The sequence below is a fragment of the Tamandua tetradactyla genome, chromosome 1 (assembly GCF_023851605.1).
Source record: "Tamandua tetradactyla isolate mTamTet1 chromosome 1, mTamTet1.pri, whole genome shotgun sequence".
Lineage (NCBI taxonomy): Eukaryota > Metazoa > Chordata > Mammalia > Pilosa > Myrmecophagidae > Tamandua > Tamandua tetradactyla.
Genome location: NC_135327.1, coordinates 153,555,872 through 153,576,676, shown reverse-complemented (window position 1 = coordinate 153,576,676; position 20,805 = coordinate 153,555,872). Strand labels below are relative to the sequence as shown.

Sequence of the window (20,805 nt, the reverse complement as noted above, 5' to 3'; positions counted from 1 at the left end):
CTAAACATCTAAGTCCTCACCCAAAAGGTTTCTTTTTGTATGCATAGTTTCTGCTAAATTCGAGAATCCTAATTTAAAATGACAGATTGTTAGGAATGATCACAGTGCTTGGTGGCTCTATCAGAATATTACAAATGAATGGGATGACAAATGAACCTAGAAATTATGGAGAGTTCGCATTGTAGATTACTCTGACAATTCTGCAACATGCTATGTCAATAAAAATATCATATTTAAAACCTGCAAAGATTTATGTTTCAGTTGTGAGGATAACTACGGGAATACATGAATTGAGTGTCTTCAACTCTAATAAGTATTCATTGTCAATTACATAACTTGGGCTTAAAAAAATCAAAACAAGAATCATTATTGATTCCTGACACTGAGGAATGAAAAAACTTATCTGTTGTTAACCAAAAGTCTGGCAGTGTAGCCATTATGTCCTAAATTAAGTCCTTATCACAAGGGTGACATATTAAGCAACTTTCCAGTTGTTTCATATATAAGACAACATGAAACTTATAATTTCATGTTGTCAACAACATGAAATTTAATTTTGCTAGAGCAAGTATTAGCTTCCATTGCCATTCTTTTTCTGCTTGAGAACTTATGTATAAATTTCTAAATTTCTAAACAGCAAACCATTAACACACTTCTTTTAAGTTCTTCCTAATAAGACAGAGAATTGGTCTTTCCAATATACTGAGCCCATAAATTCATATATTTTTTACAGTAGATTATAGATACAAATTTAGTCAAATTCAGTTTCAAGCTGCTAAAAGGACTTAATGTCTCTTTTACAGGGTGGTGGCTTTACATGCGTATATTGACATAGTCTCATTCTCAGATATGAACTATATAAAAGAAAAAGAAAAAACACAAGTTCAGAGCAAAAAGGGATTATCATTGCACAATTACAGATATTAAATTCAAAGGAAATTACCTCCTTTTCATCAGAACACTCGCAAAAATTAACAGTTCTCTCCCAGAAAATGCAAATAAAATTAATCCACTTGTATTAAATATTATTGCAAGGCACTAACACATATCGAACTAAAAAAAGTTACCACGCAGAACACCTGTAAATTTTGTAGGGAAAAATCCAAACAATATTATTAGCATATTGCTTTCTACTAATACCTAAATAGGAACACAAAAACAAGGATGGAAAATAAAGAGTATAGATGACTTACAGTCAGAGGGGTAGACTAATTCTCTCTCCCAGGATTGAGAAGTCTTATTCTTTGTGCTTACAATGCTCCTTTCTCCAGCGTATTCTTCTGCTTCCAGAATAGGTCAGGACAAAGCTTCAACAGACTTCTATTATTTGTTTGATCTAGGGGGAAATTACACTTTTAATCAATTATTACAAAATGCATCAAACTTTCTTCTTATGGGGTTGGTGGGGTAAGGGGTTGCCACATCCCATTAATTTCTTGGATATGAGGTGAATGGAACAAAAAAACAGGAATAGCTATTGTTGAATATGGTAATAAATAAATAAAACTAGTATTTTCAATTAAAAACACTAAAAGAAACCTACATCTATCTTCTTTTTCATTTTTATGGCTAAGCAGCATAGCAAGAAAAATTAATATTCAAGTCTAAATCACTAGAACAGCCTACTCAAATGCATTTTTTAAAGACTTTAAGATAATTTTGCAAATCCATGAGTTTGAATGGACTGGCAGAGATGATTAGGTATCAAATATTCTTTATTCCTTCATTTTAATGTGTTAGGGCTAAAGAATTACAGGATGATTAGAAAAGTGTAAAGCAAAATCATTTTTAAAATTTTAAGGGAATAAAGAAAAAGATTATTTCAAGAGCCTATGACAGACCAGAAACAGCAGAGGGTCTGTAAAGCGGAATGGGGAATCTGGAAAAAGAATGTAAAATGATTTAAAGGTTGGGAAATTGTTGTTCAAACAAGGCATATTAGGCAAATTAGAGTATAAAACATGAAAATGTTCTAAATCTAGCTTCATTAGCATTCTCTACCAAATCTAAAAGACATAAAATACAATACATCCTTCCTTTACAGGACACAGAAGTATGATACAGATGGTTACGTGATCTTTGGTGGTAAGGGAATTGATCCTACTATACAAATTATATCAAAATGTTGGTTTCTAATAAAGGGTACTTTCTTGCCTTATTAAAATTAAATATTAAGAAAAATGTCTTAGATTTGTGTCATAACTAGATCATACCATCTTGATTTATCTTCAATTCACTCATTTTCTCTTCCATTAAATAATGAAGTAATATGTAGAAGCATTTAAAACAAAATTGAAAATAAAATATGGATGTTTGGAGGAAACGTTTAATTCTTGAAGATACAGCCTACTGGTGCTTTAAAGCCAGTTTTTGCTCAGAAACTTAAGACTATTATATTGGAGATTTATTTTTTAAAAGTATAGTGGGAAAATAGTGAACAACATAATTAAAAGGAAGTCAATCAATATCTACATCAGAATAGCTAAATATGAAGGCCAAAATAAATGTGACCCAAAAGAGTACATCCTGAAACCATTTATCTGGTCACAAACTGATACTCTGGGGATCGCCTTCTGCTTTTAACCATTATAAATAGTACGTAGAATCATTTACCCAGTATCACTCAAAATGAACCAAAACTCAAATTTGATTTCAGAAGATGTAAGCTATTAAAGAAAATAACCCATTCAAGACTAGATTTTTTGCATTACAGACAACTGTTGTAATCTCTTTTGCAAAGATTCAGTTAATCTTGACCTAATTTAAAGTATTATCACTAAAATTTATCAGCATACACTTTCTACATGAATAATTCCATAAAGCTATTCAAACACGAATAGTTCTACTTCAGTTTCTAACATACAAAAATGGTTTTGCCGTATTTTGGGACAGTGCAGATCAGTGTACATTCCTTTAGGGAAGCCTTTTGAACTGACAAAGGATGAATGATTGACATCAGTAACAAATACTTTTTTGTTGTCTTGGACTGACATGTCATTTATTACAAAACCTATGCTAATTAATGTCATCCATATCTACCAGATGTGTCACAGGAATATGCCAGACCCTTCACAGAATAAAGCTTGAGTGTGGCTAAAATTACATTATAGATATGGAAATGCATCCCTTCATGGAACTTTCATGATAGAGAAAAACCTGCTTACATGTATAATTAGCCACACCTCATATTGTCCCTTGATAAAACTTTTCTTAAGAAGCAAACTATTCCTTGCTAAATTCAAATATTCAATATGTTATAACCCTAAAAAAGCATAAGATGTAATGTATTAAAATGCTAGTTGGAGTCTTCATAAACTACATTATCATTATTGTCCTTACCATACTACATTAAAATTTTTTTCACAGACTCTTTCCTACACGTGTAGATCCTTAACAACTGGAACTCTATAGTAACCATCTTCCCCACACCCTAGGACAGAACATTGGTATATAGTGGCCCATATTTTTTTAACTGAGCACTTAAGTTCAATTAAGGTCATAAAATTTATGCATGGCATATTTTTCAATTAATTACATATACATATATATACATATAAATATATATATGAGAATCACTAATGCTGGCAACTAAAATCCTCATTCCTTAAATCAGATACACCAGTAAATAAATTGTCACAATGTCTGATACATAGTTAACACTCAAAGTGAACTAGAATTACAGTAACCACACATCTTGGATTGCCTGGGATAGATGTGGTTCATATCTGCTGTAATTATTAATAGCTATATTTCCCAGTTTGGATGATAACATATAACCATCCAAAGTACCATTAATGTGTCATTATTGTTATTTATTTATTTGATTATTTCTTTGTATCAGCATATTGTCTTTTCTATTGTCGTTCTCAGTGGTGCTGTTACATGACAAAAACGTCTTGTTGGAATCAGAATAAACAAAAATCCATTCTTTCAATGTTAATAAAGTCGCATAGATGGTCTAAGAATTTACTAAACCTTCACATCCTTAAACCTAAAGGTTTTGTCATCAGGAGAGGAATCACCTCCTAGTTGACAAAACCAAATGTGACTCCTTAGTTCTTAGTTTGCTTAACTTCTCTGTTTAACTGTTCATTCCTTCCTGCTTAAAACGCTCTCTTTTGCTTACTTGACACCATCTTCTCCTAGTTCCTCTCCTACCTCTCAGGCCTCCCTTTTTCAGTATCTGATTCCTATTACATGTCCTCCTCAATGTCAGTTTTCCCAGGACTTCCCTCCAGTCCTTTTCTTACTCTACACTCTTTTTGTGTCAATCACCACTTGTTTGCAAATAACTCCATATATATACATACATGTCCAGTCCACACTTCTCTTCTGACCTGCAGATTTAAAGTTCCTACTAGATATACAATTCCTATCTGGTTACCCCTCATCCAGTCTCAACTTCCTTTTATTCACACTTCACAACACAGCCTAGGTGTTTTTTCTAAACTGTAGTATTCTTCCCACAAAAAGGAGGCAACCCCTGGTTAATGCAAGTGGTGAAATTCTGCTCAAGATTAAAAGGCAAGAGAAGAGAAGTGTTAACCCAGTAAATAATATGACATCTGTTCCTGCTATCTCATTTGTAATCCAAACATGTTTCACCTTAAAAAGTTGTTGCATGTAATGGTTATGTTTCAAGGCAAATTTTACTAGAAAGAATAATATGATTGGCATCAAATATATCAGAAAGCTCACAAAATAAAATACTCAAAGATAAAAGTAAAAAACTGGCTAAAGAGCAAGACAAATCAAAGTTGTAGAAGACTGGGGTAAAGTCTTTAAAGGGGTGGTTTTAAACTCCAGCAGATCACTGCATTACTTCTTTGTAGAAATGCAGGCTTAGTCTTTTCAGATGAAAACATCTGAATTTTCAACAGAGGCTGAAAAACTTCTGTGTGTATGTTTGAGAAGCGAAAGGGGGGAGAGAGAGGAAGAAAGTGAGAAAGAGCCAATTTTTAAGATTTAATAACTAATTTCTTATTTTTTAAAAAAATCATAGAGTAATTAAGGCCAACAAATATTTGCAGGCATTGTAAAGGACCTGGACTACCCCTTTTCAACCTCGGGATTAAATGGATGGGCTAGCTTCTGGCCTAACAGTGATATATAACATGGTTTCTAAAAGAAAGTCTAGTCTGAGTTCTGAACAATAAATGAAGAATCTTTTGGAATTTACATTTTGAGGAATGTTTGCTATTTAATTTTTATTAGCTTAAAACAGCCTGTGAAATCAATTTTCCATTCTCTCTTTTGCTCAGTTCTTTATCCATCACTGCCTCTTAAACATCTTCACTTGAACATCTTGGTTTTGACTCTTCTTCAAATCAATATTAACTTATGTATCTTCACTTTTTTTTTTCTCAAATCTTCTCTGTACTCATGAAAACTCAAATTTTCTTAAATACATACCAAAGAATACCAGGTATCTCTAAAAGCTCCTTGAATACCACAATTTCTCTTATACCTCTATAATGATAGTCTTTTCCCCATTACCCCAATGACAATTTCAAATCCACTCCCTACACTCCCACCAAATCACTCTCAACATTAATCTTTGCAGAATGTACCAGATGTAACAAGGTTTTTAAATATATAATATAGTGTCATAGTCTGTGAGACTGGCATAGAGGGGGATGGGAAAGAAACAGATTATAGCAAAATTTTAAACATTTGACCTCGAATCGTATAAATATTTCCCTGGTGCCATTTCTAGCCAATGGGTCAGTTAGAACAGTTTAACAGAAGGAGTTCCTCAATACCTACCAAATAAGCCAAACCTCAATAGCCTAACTAACACCTAAGGCAATTCACTTAGGATCAAATTTGCCTATTACTTTGTCCCACTTGTCTCCTCTACATTACAAAATCAAGCTGAACTATTTGATGCTTTCCTTTATCAGCCTTTATAGTTTCAATTTGTTCCACCGGAATGACGCTTTCCTCTGAAAGTCCATGTATCCAAATCCTACCATAGCTTTCAAGCTTCAGTTCAGTTACTATCACCTCCAGGAAGCACTCCGTATTCTCTTTGCCAGAAGTACTAGACTCACATAGCATTTTCTCTAGAGATCCCTTTTGAAAACTGCCACTAAATCTATCATGTAATGCATTTGTTCACATCTGATTTCTCACATTTAATTAAAAACTATTCTGAAAATAGAAAATACGTCTTATTCATCTTTGTGTCTTTCTTAACCTAGCTTTATTATGGGGGAACGACTGAACTATTTGACAAAGGAGTGATGAGAAAGGTAGAAGCAGAACTAGAGTGTGATTCATAAAACCCAGGGGTCTGCAGAGACACCAGAAGAGTCAGAACAATATATACTCCCTGTAGAAGAATTATAATTCAGAAGAAAGACAGTTATGTTGAACCCTTCTTAATTTCTTTGTTTGTGAAGTCCAGGAAATAATTTTCACCACCATTTTTTCAAGTTTTAAATAAATCTGTCAAAAACATAACTCCTAGTAGACAATCAACTCAGTATTTGACTTATTTCCATAGAAAACTTAATAGATAAAATGTACTGAGATAGTTAAATAAAATATTTGGTTTTACTTATCCACTCCGACATTCTGAATCAAATTCGAAGTTTAGAGTATCAAATAAAATTATAAATAGTTCTGGGCAAAAATTGTGTAGCATAGCAAGTTTCTTTAAATTATATAGCAAATTTCTCAAAAGGATCTCTACAATAATTCTGTGTGTAGGAACGAAACTAGCATGCTCAACATATCTGGGGTCACCCAACGGTTTTAAGAGTAAGAAAGAGAAGTACAAAATCATGATACCAAATTCTAATTGTATTAGTAGTAACTTTCGGAATACAGAAAATTTACACAAGTTATTTTGGGAAAGATAATTTATCTACATAAATTTATGGCCCAATATGGTACCTGACATAGGGTAAGCTGTCAGTGAATGATCAGGATCTTCTAACTGGGAAGACTTTATAAGCCTCTGGCTCCCCTCCACACTTTACAGAAGAGATTCATAGAAGAAAGTAATTTATCCAACATCTTAAAAGGTATATGTGGCAAAGCTGGGATTTGAGCTCAGGAAAACTGACCTAAATCTGATAAGCATTCCTTCTGAAAGGAATGCAAATAGAACTCACTGAGAATATAGTTAATATATAAATATATGTATATAATATTTTAGTTTTTCTGTCTATATTTCAAAATAAATTTCCATTAAATTACGTACTTGAACAGAACTTGAAAATACCAAATACTTTTTGTAAACTTTTTCAGCTTTAGATCTCACATTAAACATACTTTGCTTATATTTTATTATACATGTTTATAACTACACTGAGTCAAATAAGGATATCAAACATTCTTTCTCAAAAGGGCACAACCAATATAAGTATTAATGAATTCATTCTTAATGGAGATCTACTTATTTTGTGCATAATTTCTGAGTAGTTGATTGTATGAGCTTGTTTATGAAGTGGGGGAAAAATCTCAGAGCATGGGGCAGGAGAGAAGGAGGAAAAAAAAACTACCTTATCTATAGTGCTCTGACAATTCAGTTTGGACAACAATATTTTCTAAATGTACCCTATTCAGGGCTGGATATGTAATTACCTTCAGTTCATAGTCTAGACATTAATGCTTTCATAGTATTTAAGACTCCTTGTAACATGCTTGCAGCTTTAAGTAAGCAAGGCTAAATCTTGACCAGATAAATTAGCAAAGAATGCAATAAAAGCTGCAATAAAAGAACTTTATCCCACAGACCTTCAAGTTGCTGCTAAATGAGATTTCTTTGAAATGCAGATCAGTTGAACTAGATTAGTGAATTTTAGCTCCTGTCAACATCATAACAAAATACAAATACAATTGTTCACTGGCCTTATCTTCATGCTTCCATCTGCTGCCTTGTTATTTACTTTCCTTGATTTACTATGCAGATCTAAATAAGGCACATCAAGGAGGGCTTACAACACAATGGCTTCTTAAGCTTTACATCAAGGTATTTGAAACTGAAGCCAGGAAAGGGCTGCCATCAAAGACATATCTCTAATGAACTTCCATATCAGAGAAGGTTTGGTATTTAACACTGCTGTGAAAAGAAAGAGCTACAAATCAGAATGGACTATGAAAGAAAATGCCTACAAATCTTGATGAGATTAGCACCTCTGAGAATTAATATCCCAATAAAAATGATGCCTGGTACCTTGAAGAGTTAACTTCCAACCTTTGCAAATATAATGCACTGTGTCAAGAGCAGGGAAATCATTTGACAAGGTTAAAAGGTCAGGAAAGAATTTAAAAATTTTCCCCCAAAGCTAGAAAATATTTTTACTCCTGCTCACAGTAAATCCATGTCAGAATAAAACACACTTCAACATAATTAACACAATTAACAGATTTATAACATTGCTTTCTATGTCATATGCATTTTGCACTATTTTTCAGAAGAGAAATTAGGAACTTCACAGTAAAATAATATAATATAAAATGACAGTATGTAACATTTGTTCCTCAATTCTAGCATTTCCCTTCTCTCCCCCAAAGCAATCTATGGCAATACAGAGCAAAATCTTGAGTCATTTTTGCAAATCCTGAGGTGCCATTTTTATTATATGCCACAACCCTTTTTAAGAAATACACTAAACCAGGGAAGAATTTCCTTACGCCTTCTTTCCCTTTTTTGTGTTTTCCCACTTTTATTTCTATTATACCAAAATTGAACAAGACAATAATTCACTAACCTACTGTGAAATTTACAACAAGCTATGCTTGTGTTATTATTCCACAATTTCTTTCCCATAAGCAGTAAGGTCTATAAACAAATGATATATTTTTTTCCAAAAGAAAGCATTTCAATCATTTATGTCATTCTATAACAAGGGAAGATCCCACAAGCATGTTCTGTTCTGTGGATCAATCAGCTCCAAACTGAAGTAGACATGTTGTTAACTCCAGTGCCTGGAAATTCTGCTGCAGGCTCACCAGATGATGAAAACTGAGGTATGCAGTGTATGGGGGCCCCACATGGCATTCGGTAGCTTCTGGGCATGTCAAACTTCACAACTACCCTACAGTCAATGACAGCACACACCTTACTTTTACTTGCCTCCAAACATACCTTTGCCTCTCTATCCTCCCTCCGAATTACGAATTACGGGCAGTCTTCCAGAAACAAAGCCCTAAGCAGAAGCAACCTCCCATGACCACACAACAGAAATCACAGTTGTCTTTTTGCTGGATTTCATTTCATGTAAGTGATGTTCCAGACTCATTTACAACCACAAGAGACTGTTACCTCTCCTTGTTTAATGATATGACAAAACAACAGATTTGCATATGCAAAAGCAGGTGCTGTAACAGGTTTCCACTACTCTTGACCTAAAGCATGTAAAAGACGCTTGTCTGCAACAGCTGTCTCAAAGGTATTAGGACTCTCTGATGGGCAGTCAAAACTCTACCATCTGTAAAAGTATGTGTACGAAATGACAATCTGAATTAAAAACTGATCAATACAGCTTCCTTCATCTTTATCCGTATGTCGAAATCCCAAAATGCGTATGTATTGGGCGAGCTTACCTAGGAGTCCTAGTTAAGAACTTTAAATAGGAATGTTGACACGCAAAAACATGCATTCAACTGATCATTTTAGGATAAGCCTTCTCACCATTCTGACATACTATAAGATATAAGATACTGACTTTCATTTGTAGTATTATTTTATAGAAAAAAGTTTTCACAGGATTAATAATTCCTACTGCTGGAATAGTGGGCAAAATAAGGTGTTGGATTGTTGTTTCCTTAACTCTTTTCATCTTCAAGCTGTATTTTTATATCTTGAAAATAATGAAGTTGTATGTACTGGTATCTTAGTCTCCCTTATCTTTAGCTACAATTTAGACAGGTACATTTTTCTACTGCAATTACAATTTTCCTTTAGGGTGAGAAGTTACTTTTTTCCTTTTCTTTTAGGGTGAGAAGTTACTTTTTCCTTTCTACACTTAGCATCTGAGTCTGAACATGAGCACTCACTGAAAAAAAAATAAAAAAACATTGGTTTTTGACTTAAGTTTGCCGAAAGTAGCACTATATGCCCCAAGCTCCAAGTTGGATGCTCTTCCTACAGTCTAATTTGCTTGTCAAAAGATGTTACAATCATAAATCTACAATGTCCAGAAAAACTTAGTATCATGTAAAATAAAATGAAAACTATGTTCTTCACTTTCTTTAGAAATAAATCTCAAATGAAAGCGAAAAGTTCATAAAGTTCAATGTCTGGATTATAAATAAAAGAACCTAATGCCACATTAGTGACGAAACGAAACGCATGCACACACACGTACACACACACACACACACACACAAGAACATAAGTTTTAAAAAGTACAATTAAGGTCAAAATTCTTGTCAACCTCTGAGACTCAGAGCTAGTTCTGTAGCTATGAAAATCAGCATTTCCCCATACAGCAACTGTTAAAAACAGTGAGAGTGGGCAATGGTGGCACAGTGGCACAGTTCTCACCTGCCATGTCAGAGATCTGGGTTTGATTCTCGGCGCCTGCCCATGACAAAACAAAACAAAAAAAAACAGTGAAAAAATAATCAGATTCCAATTAAAGATATGAATGAAGCTGATCTGGTTAGGACTAAGGTAAGCCAGAATAAAAAGTAAAGGATGATATGAATCTATACTAAAATGTCAACTTCTGTGTGGGACCAAAGGAAGAGATGTGCAAAATTTGTATTTTTGGTAGTACAATATCTAATTTAACTTGTATGGTCAGTTTATTCAAATCAAATAATTACTTGGAACCTTGAATAGGGAGTGAGATCTTGTTGGTTTGTACAAGTTAGCTGATGCCCCAATGCATCCCAGAGTAATCTGGGCAGAACATGAAAAAGTACTTTCAAAGCCCCTTTGCAGGACTAGAGAAAAAGGTGAAATATTAAACTTCCCTATCTGGGGCAGACCTCGTATTCTCACAAGCATTGGGGACTGCCAAATTGAATAGGCCAGGGGCTTAAGACTTGGGGCTTGCCCTTATGAAACTTATTCTTACAGAAGAGAAACTAGGCTTATTTATGATTATGCATGAGTCTCCCCCAGAGAAACTCTTTTGTTGCTCAGATGTGGATTTTCTCTCTAAGCCACCTCAGCAGGTGAACTCACTGCCCTCCCACACCACGTCAGACATGACTCTAGGGTATAAATCTCCCTGGCAATATGGGACATAACTCCTGAGGATGAGCCTAGTCCTGGCATTCTGAGATTGAGAAAAGCTTCTTGACCAAAAGGGGAAAGAGAAATGAAGCAAAATAATGTTTCAGTGGCCGAGAGATTTCAAATAGAGTCAGAGGTAATTCTGAAGGTTATTCTTATGCAGTACATACATATCCCTTTTCAGTTTTCGATGTATTAGAATAGCTAGAGGGAAATATCTGATACCATTGAACTGTAATCCAATAGCCTTGATTCTTGAAGATATTTGCATAACTATATTGCTTTTAAGTAAAACCATGTGATTGTGGAACCCTTGTAAATGGCACTCCCTTTAGTCAATGTACGGACAGATGAGTGAAAACATAAAGACAAAAATAAATAAATCATGGGGGATGGGAAATGGAATGTTTTTGGTATCTTTTTAACTTTTTTATTTTTTTGAAGTAATGAAAATGTTCAAAAATCAATTGTGATAATAAATGTGAACCCATTGATTATACACTTTGGATGATTACGTGATATGTAAATATACAATATATGTTAATAAAATTGCACTAAAAAAAAATCCTTACCTCATTTTTGAAAGACTAGAAGCAGAATGAAGTGCTCAATTTGTAAATTGACTTAAAAATAATTAACTATTAGAAGTTCTAGAAAATCAAATTTAAATCAAACTAACATTATGAGAATTTACATCTCAAATTCGAGTGAAATAGATTCACTCATTTTAAATGACTTTGCAATTTCAACTGGGTATCCTTGAAATTTTGTTTTAGCCTTCAGGCATGTTAACATTTCGCTACAATAGTAGTCTTGTGATTTTGTTTTATTGATTGTGATTTTGTTTGTCTATTGGTTTTCCCATAATGGGGAGATGGTATTTGACCATGGGAAAGAGAAAGGAAAGTCTTTACCTATAGGCAATTGGTTTGATTTTTCTCCTTTTTAATCCTCTTTGTTGCTTAAACACGTAAGAATAAAAATACCATTTAGGGAAAAAACACAAGGGTATTCAGTGGCTGTTTCTAACAACTGAGATGAGACATCATTATGACCCCTTCAAAGCCTTTCCAAAGTTTTAAAAACTAAAATTATTTACTCAATAGGTTGTAACTGCCTTTTCTGAGCCACAGTAATCCATCATGTGAATAAATATTTAGACAATATTTTAAATGTGTACTATATACTTGAAAGAATGCTACAGTTCCAGGCTGTCATGTAAATACAATCTGATCAAAAACATTCTGCTTGTACAATAAAAGCCCAGCTAGAAACACAATAGTTCAACCAAGGAGAGAAAATTTAAATCTAGGAAATTGTAGTAGTGGAAAATATCCACCAATGTTAAAAGAATTGCAATTTTAAGAAGTCTTAAAAGTTCTGTCAAAGTAGATATCATATAAAGAATGCAAACCTATTTTAAGCAGATACTACCAAACCTTTTTAAAAACTTACCATTTGTGAATAAAGATGATACATATATATAATAAGCTACACTATGCAGCAGAGAAAAAAAAAAGAACCCAGTAGCTCTACATGCATTGACAGGTAACACATTTCTAAGGTACAACGTTAAGTGGAAAAACACAAAAACAGAATATGTCAAAGCATATATTTTTAATCATTTGTGAAAAAATGGCATACTGAGATATATATATGTTTAAGTGCACATGACTACCTCTACAAAAGAACCAAAAAAAATGGTTATGGCAATTGCTTCTAGAAATGAGGAGGTAGACATTTATGGAGAGCTTGGCAAACATTTTTATAACAAAGTATTCAGGGAATCTGACACTAATTATATGACACTTGGGACAGAGGACCAGCTATATTGGGCCCCACCCTGCTGCCTCAGAGGCTAAAGAGATGACTATATCTTTACACTCTTAAAATAATTGAGGCACCTCAGGACTTGATGTTATGCATTACCTATTTTTGAAAAAATTGAATTACAGTCAATAAACCAAATTAACCTTTCAAAGCTTACTGATGTATAATCAAAATTTATTAACAATTTCTAGTCATTTTTTTTGTAATTTAATATTTTTTTAATTAGCAGCTGTTGGAAAGTTTAATTGTACACTAAATGGTACTCATGTATCCTCAATCTGCAAAGAAAACAGTCAGGGAGGGAAGTTGCCCAGCAAGCACAGTAAAAATTAAGAGAAAGGGGACAAGGACAAAGTCTAGAGGGACAGCATTATTCAAGAAAATGTCTCTCTAAAGGAAAAATAACCTCCCTGTACACTGGGTGAGAATCATTTCTTGCAAAATGACTGATGGAAGTGGTTTGGCATGTGAATATGGAAGCAGGGGAAAGGTTGAAAAGTCACAAATTTCAGGTAAAGATGATGTTAAAGAGTGGTTTTCAAAAGAGAAAAATAAAAGAGAATAACTGAATTTTAGAACAGTGCCATAAATGAAGTATTACAGAAATTAAGAAAGAAGAAAGCTTTAAAGAAAAAAGAATAAACCATGTCAAATGCTGCAAAATAAAAGAAGTTTTCTAAGTCCCAAAACAAAACCTTACCAAAAACAAAAAAGTATGTGAATGAGAAGACTCAGTAGGGATTTTAATTCTTTCCAAATCAAGTCATAAACAACATAATTCCATTGAAACTACTAACGATATTCTTTTTGGAAAATCAAACAATGATTTTAAAGAGGTATATTGGTAGGGTCTTGCAGTAACAGATATTTAAATGTATTATAAAGCTGTGACTATTAAAACAGCATTTAGTGGCCCGAGGCTTGATGACTATCTGGGACTCTCCATGCAATTTCATGGATAATGGAAGAATATAGACTACCCACTTGAATCCATCATTTCTATCCTAGCAGAGAAAGAAGAGCCTCTGATAACAATCTTTTATTAAAAATTTTTATTAATTAAAAAAAAATTAAAGAAACACAAACATTCCCAACACATACACTCAGCAATTCATAATATCATCAAATAGTTGCATATTTATCATCATGATCATTTCCCAGAACATTTGCATCAATTCAGAAAAAGAAATAAAAGACAACAGAAAAATAAAACGAAAACAAAAAAAATGTTACATACCATACTCCTTACCCCTCCTTTTCATAGATCACTAGCATTTCAAACTAAATTTATTTTAACATTTGTTCCACCTATTATTTATTTTTATTCCATATGTTCTACTCATCTGTTGACAAGATAGATAAAAGGTGCATCAGACACAAGGTTTTCACAATCACACAGACACACTGTGAAAGCTATATCATTATACAATCATCCTCAAGAAACATGGCTACTGGAACACAGCTCTACATTTTCAGGCAGTTCCCTCCAGCCTCTCCATTACATCTTGGTTAACAAGGTGATATCTACTTAATGCATAAGAATAACCTCCAGGATAACCTCTTGAATCTGGAATCTCTCAGCTGTTGACAGTTTGTCTCATTTCACTCTTCCCCCTTTTGGTCGAGAAGGTTTTCTCAATCCCTTGATGCTGGGTCTCAGCTCATTCTAGAGTTTTTCTTAATCCCTTGATGCTGAATCTCAGCTCATCCAGGGATTTCTGTCCCACATTGCCAGGAAGATCAACACCCCTGGGAGTCATGTCCCATGTAGACAGGGGGAGGGTGGTGAGTTTGCTTGCTGTGTTGGCTGGAGAGAGAGGCCACATCTGAGCAACAAAAGAGGTTCTCTTGGGGTGACTCTTAGTCCTAATTTTAAGTAGGCTTGACCTATCCCCTGTGGGGTTAAGTTTCATATGAACAAACCCCAAGACTGGGGACGCAGCCTATAGCTTTGGTTGCCAACACTGCTTGTGAGAATATCAAGAATTCAACTTGGGGAAGTTGGGTATTCCCCCGTTCTCACCATTCCCTGAAGGGGACTTTGCAAATACTTTTCCACTCACTGATCAAATCATTCTGGGATTCATCAGGGCATCACCTGGACAAAGCAACAAAATCTCATGTCCTGTACAAAGTTCCATGTACTTAAGGTGTTCAACCAACTATCTACATAAGTTATATTAGGAGATGCACTAGTCAAAGTACAGATTTGTACCAAATAAACATTTTTTGCTTTAGTCTCACACATAAGTTGAAATTTTCAAATATTAATTACCATCTATTTTCAGCACACTGCAGTAATGACATTCTTTTGTTCTTCCTCATGCAAACACATTTTTAAAATTTGTACATTTAGTCACTATCATTATACACTCTAGGCATTCCTAGATTATATCATCTCAATCTTTATCATCTATCTTTCTTTGTGATTTCATTTATGCCCCAGCCCTCCTCCCTCTATCATTCTCATATGCAGCTTCATTCAGTGTTTTAATATAATTGTATTACAGTTAGGTAATATTGTGCTGTCCATTTCTGAGTTTTTATATTCAGTCCTTTTGCACAATCTGTATCCCTTCAGTTCCAATTACCCAATATTTTACCCTATTTCTATCTCCTGATGGTCTCTGTTACCAACGAAATATTCCAAGTTTATTCACTAACGTCAGTTTATATCAGTGAGACCATGCAGTATTTGTCCTTTTGTTTCTGGCTAATCACACTCAGCATAATGTCCTTAAGGTCCATTCATGTTGTTACATACTTCATAACTTTATTCTGTGTTACAGCTGCATAATATTCCATCTTATGTAAATGCCACAGTTTGGTTAGCCAACCGTCTGTTGAAGGACATTTTGGCTGCTTCTATCTCTTGGTAATTGTAAATACTACTGCTATAAACATTGGTGTGTAAATGTCCATTTGTGTCCTTGCCCTCATTTCCTTTGAGTAGAGACAGCATATAGATGGGTCCTGTTTTTTAATCCATTCTTCCAGACTATGTCTTTTGATTGGAGAGCTTAACCCATTAACATTCAGTGTTATTACTACACGGGTAGTACTTTCTTCTACTATTTTGCTTTCTGGATTTTATATGTCATATCTAATTTTCCTTCTTTTAACCTTTACTCATAGTCTTCCTTTCTACCCTCTTCTCCACACCTCTCTCTTCTGTCTTCGTATCTGTCTCTAGTGGTCCTTTTAGTACTTCTTGCAGAGCTGGTCTCTTGGTCACAAATTCTCTCAGTGATTTTTTGTCTGAAAATGTTTTAAGTTCTCCCTCATTTTTGAAGGACATTTTTGCTGGATATAGAATTCTTGTTTGGCAGTTTTTCTCTTTTAATAATTTAAATATATCATCCCACTGTCTTCTAGCCTCCATGGTTTCTGCTGAGAAATCTACGCATAGTCTTATTGGGCTTCCCTTGTATGTGATGGGTTGCTTTTCTCTTGCTGCTTTCAAGATTCTCTCTTTCTCTTTGACCTCTGACATTCTGATTAGTAAATGTCTTGGAGTATATCTATTTGGATCTATTATCTTTGGGGTACGCTGCACTTCTTGGATCTGTAATTTTAAGTCTTTCATAAGAGTTGGGAAATTTTCAGTGATAATTTCCTCCATTAGTTTTTCTCCTCCTTTTCCCTTCTCTTCTCCTTCTGGGACACCCACAACACGAATATTCATGTGCTTCATATTGTCTTTCGATTCCCTGAGTCCTTGCTCATATTTTTCCATTTTTTTCCCTATATTTTCTTTTTTTTGCCGGATTTCAGATGTTCCGTCCTCCAGTTCACTAATCCTATGTTCTGTCTCTCAAAATCTACCATTGTAGGTTTCCATTGTTTTTTTCAACTCTTCTACCTTGCGTTTCATTCCCATAAGTTCTGTGATTTGTTTTTTCAGACTTTCAATTTCTTCTTTTTGTTCATTCCTTGCCTTCTTTATATCCTCCCTCAATTCATTGATTTGGTTTTTGATGAGGTTTTCCATGTCTGTTTGTATATTCTGAATTAATTGTTTCAGCTCCTGTATCTCATTTGAATTGTTGGTTTGTTCCTTTGACTGGGCCATATCTTCAGTTTTCCTAGTGTGCTTTGTTATTTTTTGCTGGTGTCTAGGCATTTAATTACCTTAATTAATTTATTCTGGAGATTGCTTTCACTTCTCTTATCTAGGATTTTCTTGCTGGATGAATTTGTTGTCTATCTGTTCTTTGACATTCAGTTCAGCTTTATCTGGACCTCTAGCTTAAGTTTTGCTTAACAGAGGAGAATTTTTCAGTTCTTGCTTCCTTGTTTCTGGCCCTGCTTGTATGGTGCCTTTCCACACACCCCCCACCCTTAGGAGGGTCTACTTAGATATTATAGACCCCAGCTGGATTTCCCCAGACCAAACTGGCCTCCTATCAGGAGGAAAGAGTCACCTGCATTGGTTTTCCCTGAGGGTGAGACTCAGCAGGTTGGAAGACTTTCCTGTGAAGTCTCTGGACTCTGTTTTTCTTATCCTGCCCAGTATGTGGTGCTTGTCTGCTTGCAGGTCCCACCAGTGTAAGATGATGCAGTACCTTTAACTTTGGTGGACTCTCCCTGCTGGGGGTGTGGTGGAGACAGAGGAGAGGTTGTAGGCTGGTTTTAATGGCTTCAAATTACCAAGCCCTGGTGTCTGAATTCCTTGAGGGAGGGATTCCACCTGAGTTGGGCTTCACCCCTCCCCTGGGAAGGCACATGCTCCAGACAAGCCCCCAAAAGAGCTCACTTCTGCCTATGCCTGGGGTAGTTGCAGCCTGAGAAGTCCTGCCACTATATCCAAAGGCAGTCAAGCCTTTATAAAAACACAGCCACAAAAACCTCTGCCCCCCCCCCCCCCCTTTTCCATCAGCCCTGTCCCCTTGGCGCGGGGGCAAAAATGAGCAACCTCCACTTTGCCCAGGTTCACCTAAGCTGGGGGCCTATTTTTAGTATCAGAATTTGTTAATTAATTCCACAATTGGTGTTTGATTGTGCTCAGTCCCTGCTGCTGGTAAAGTTCCTTTCCTTTCCTCTCTGGGAAGCAGCCTGTGGGGGAGGGGCGCCGGCCACTGCAGCTTTGGGAATTCACAGTTTTGTGGGGGTTCGCAGCTGGTCCAGCTTGTCCAGACTGGGGTACGTTGTGTGTCCGGTCACTGACGTGGCCCCAGGAGCTGTTCTGTACTGTTTCTGGTTATTTAGTAGTTGTTCTAGAGGACGAACTAAAATGCACACATTGTTAAGCTGCCATCTTGGCCCGGAAGCTTAAACAACACCTCTGATTACAATCTTGATTAAATGGATATTAAAGCTCTCAAAGAAGCCTACTGTGTGAAAAGGTTTGGACTTTATGAACAGCTCTAAGACCTTTCTCCTTCCTCTCTCCCTAACCTGGCTCTTCACTTCTTCCAAACAAGTAAGGTGGGATGCTTAAGTCTCACTGGTTTACTTCCTCTTAAGACCTCAGCAGAGAAGTATATCATAGATACACACAGTAATTAGCTGAAAGAATATTCATTGCAGTATTTTTACGATAGAGGAAATGCGGAACCTCAGAAATACTGAATGATGGAAGCCATTAGAAACACAGTATGTACATTCAAAACATACTATTAAATCATTAAAAGTTAAATCTCTCATAAGCCCTCTTCACATAAAACCATATCACACTACAAAATATAACTGGCTGTAGTCAGGAGAAGAGAAAAGTTGAGAGAAGCAGAAGAGAAAAAGTAACTGTATGCAATATGCAAAAAGTAATTAAATGGAAAAATAATGCCTTTTGGCATTTTATGTTTTGCAAGGCCCTATCATGTATATTATGTTTTTTGATTCCCATAACAAACTATTATGTATTTTTAAAACTCAGAGGTTAAATATCTTGACAAAGGATAAACCGCCAACAAGTAGCTGATTTGTGACACAAATACAAATCCTCAGATACCATATCCAATGCCAATTTTTTCTACATTTGTCTTCCTAAGAGGTAAATTTAATTTATGTAATTCCTGAGTACTCACCCAGAGATAGGAAAAAAATGTTAAAGAGCCAGATATTCATTGGACTTAAGGAGGAACTTTTAAAATTAAGTAATTAATTTATTATTATTTTTTAAATTGACAAACCAAAACTACATACAAACACGAACATTTTTAACATACAAACATTCACATATGGTGTACAATCAATGGCTCACAATACCATCACACAGTAGCATATTCATCACCATGATCATTTTTTAGAACATTTGCATCATCCAGAAAAAGAAAAAATAAAAGCCTCATGCAGACCATACACCTTACTCCTCCCTCTCATTGACCATTAGTATTTCAATCTACCCAATATATTTTAACCTTTGTTCCCCCTATTTTTTTCAATACCCCTTACCACTCCCTTCTATTGATCACTAGTATTTCAATCTACTCAATTTGTTTTAACATTTGTTCCCTCTATTATTTATTTATTTCAATCCATATTTTTTACTCATCTGTGCATACCATAGATAAAAGGAGCATCAGACACAAGGTTTTCACAATCACATAGTCACATTGTGAAAGCTATATTATTATACATTCATCTTCAAGAAACATGGTTACTGGAACACAGCTCTACAGTTTCAGGCATTCCCCTCTAGCCTCTCTAATACACCTTTAACTAAAAAGGGGATACCTATATAATGCATAAGAATAACCTCCAGAATAACCTATCGACTCTGAAATCTCTCAGCCACTGACACTTTTTTTTGTCTCATTTTTTTCTTCCCCTTTTCGTTCGAGATAGTTTTCTCCATCCCTTGATGCTGAGTCCCAGCACATTTTAGGATTTCTGTCCCCCACTGACAGGGAGGTTTACACCCCTGGGAGTGATGTTCCACACAGAGAGGGAGAGGGCAGTGAGTTTGCTTGCTGTGTTGATTGAGAGAGAGATAGGCTACATCTGAGCAACAAAAGAGGTTCTCTAGGGGTGACAAGGAGAAAACTTTTTAATTGCTAGGATTATTCAACTATATTCTAGCTACCACAATTATTAAGATGAGTAGAAATGGTTAGGCTGAGGCCAGTTGGCCATCTGTAGAGGTTGATGTTGGACTGGATGACTTTTAAGATCCTTTCCAATTCAGAGATACCATGACTCTGATAATGATGCTGCTTTAATCTGTTGTCAAGTAACAGGTCTGTTGCTTTCCTGTCTGTCACACACAACAATGGAAATAACTATCATTTTCCTCATATGCCATGGCAAATTTATCTCATAGTGTCATATTAACAATTAGCATTCCTAAAGTCTTTTACCTTTATTATGTTCAAAACTATTATAAAGGCACTGACAAAATTTCATTTTGAAAGGTGTGAAAATAAAATTCCTTTGATGAATGTTGTACTCTAAAGCAATATTCCTGATACTTCTTATCCTTTTCTTTGAAGCTTCATCAGTCACAGCCTGATTGCACAGCACATGCAATCAGCACATTGCATGTGCTGATTAACAGGGTGACTCATTCATTCTTCCCTCACTCATTCTATAAACATTCATTGAATCTATGAGCAGAGCACTCTGCTAAGATAAGAAAATAGAAGATGAAATTTAGAATCTTACTAGTTATCAAGGTGACAAAGCAATGGAAATCAATTTAATTCATGTCAATTTAACAATATTGAGCTGCTAACAGTAGGGCAGCATAGTTTCTAGTTTCAGATCTATTACCAAAAACGAATTGGTTTCTGACTCCACAATTAATGCTTGTTTTGTCAAATATTTCTAGTATGTAG

General features: G+C 35.1%; 1 protein-coding gene across 3 annotated transcripts in view; it reads right to left on the bottom strand.

Moving 5' to 3' along the window:
* The window catches only part of FOXP2 (forkhead box P2), a 587,369-nt gene that overhangs the window by 500,963 nt on the left and 65,601 nt on the right, over window positions 1–20,805 (bottom strand). For all 3 annotated transcript variants that reach the window (XM_077113417.1, XM_077113328.1, XM_077113646.1), the window contains exon 2: window positions 1,194–1,336. The gene's annotated coding sequence lies outside the window, so the exon portion shown is untranslated. The remainder of the gene's footprint in view (window positions 1–1,193; window positions 1,337–20,805) is intronic.